This window comes from Microcebus murinus, chromosome 11, assembly GCF_040939455.1.
Source record: "Microcebus murinus isolate Inina chromosome 11, M.murinus_Inina_mat1.0, whole genome shotgun sequence".
Taxonomy (NCBI): Eukaryota; Metazoa; Chordata; class Mammalia; order Primates; family Cheirogaleidae; genus Microcebus; species Microcebus murinus.
The window spans coordinates 96,151,997-96,152,796 of record NC_134114.1 but is presented as its reverse complement, the minus strand read 5'-3'; the positions used below and the strand labels follow the sequence as shown (position 1 = coordinate 96,152,796).

The following is an 800-nucleotide window of genomic DNA, read 5'->3' as shown; positions in this document are numbered from 1 at the left end:
GATTTAGACAAGGCTTTGAAATCACATGGTTTGTAAATGTTACTCTTTATTATAAATGTCCCAAGCAATGTTGTTTATTTCAAACATAAAAAACATAAAAATAGTCCTATTGACAGTTAAAATGACGTTTCTCTGATATCCCATTTTTTGAAATATTTACATTAAATTTATAACTGTTAATTTTATGTTTGGTGGTATATTTACATTTAGAATTGTCCCCATACTCTGGTTTCTTTTCAAAACGAATAAATCTTTCACCTTTTACTAAATATTTCCGTGGAGAGGAACAGTTATGAGTTGGTAGCCACATTTTTTTGAGGTCTTGCTCAGGCAAGTCTAAGTATAAAGAAAAAGAAAATTAAAAAGTAGAATTGTCCTTCCTTGTGATATAAGAAGCATTTTTAAAATAGTCTATCACTAAAGCACTCTTCTTTCTAAAGAGTTGTTATAGATTTAGATATTATCTGTAGATGGGAAAGAAATTGACATTATAAAATATGAATGTTAGGTCTTAGTTATAGTGTGTGCGTTATGAGAAACCAATGCGATCATTTCCCAAGACAGTATATCAAACCTATTTAACATATGATAGGGTATTTAAATGAGTAACTTCTTGAGAGAGATGCGATGAACTGTATTTGAGATGAATTGAAATCTCCAGGTGAACTTGCTTTGCTGCTGATGCGCCAATGTTTTGAAGAGCTGAGTGCCCATCATCAGTGACCTCTGGGTTCAGTGAAAAAAATGAAAATCAGCACACACAGAAAGAAGAGATAGAGATTTATGTAATGAATATATTG

The 800-nt window shown here is 31.2% G+C and overlaps 1 non-coding gene across 1 annotated transcript; it reads left to right on the top strand.

Annotated features, from left to right (window-relative positions):
- The first annotated feature begins 220 nt into the window (after positions 1 to 220).
- LOC142874150 (U5 spliceosomal RNA) lies at positions 221 to 338 on the top strand. Its single transcript, XR_012921974.1, has one exon. It is a non-coding gene; the product is annotated as a U5 spliceosomal RNA (small nuclear RNA).
- Positions 339 to 800: the final 462 nt, after the last annotated feature.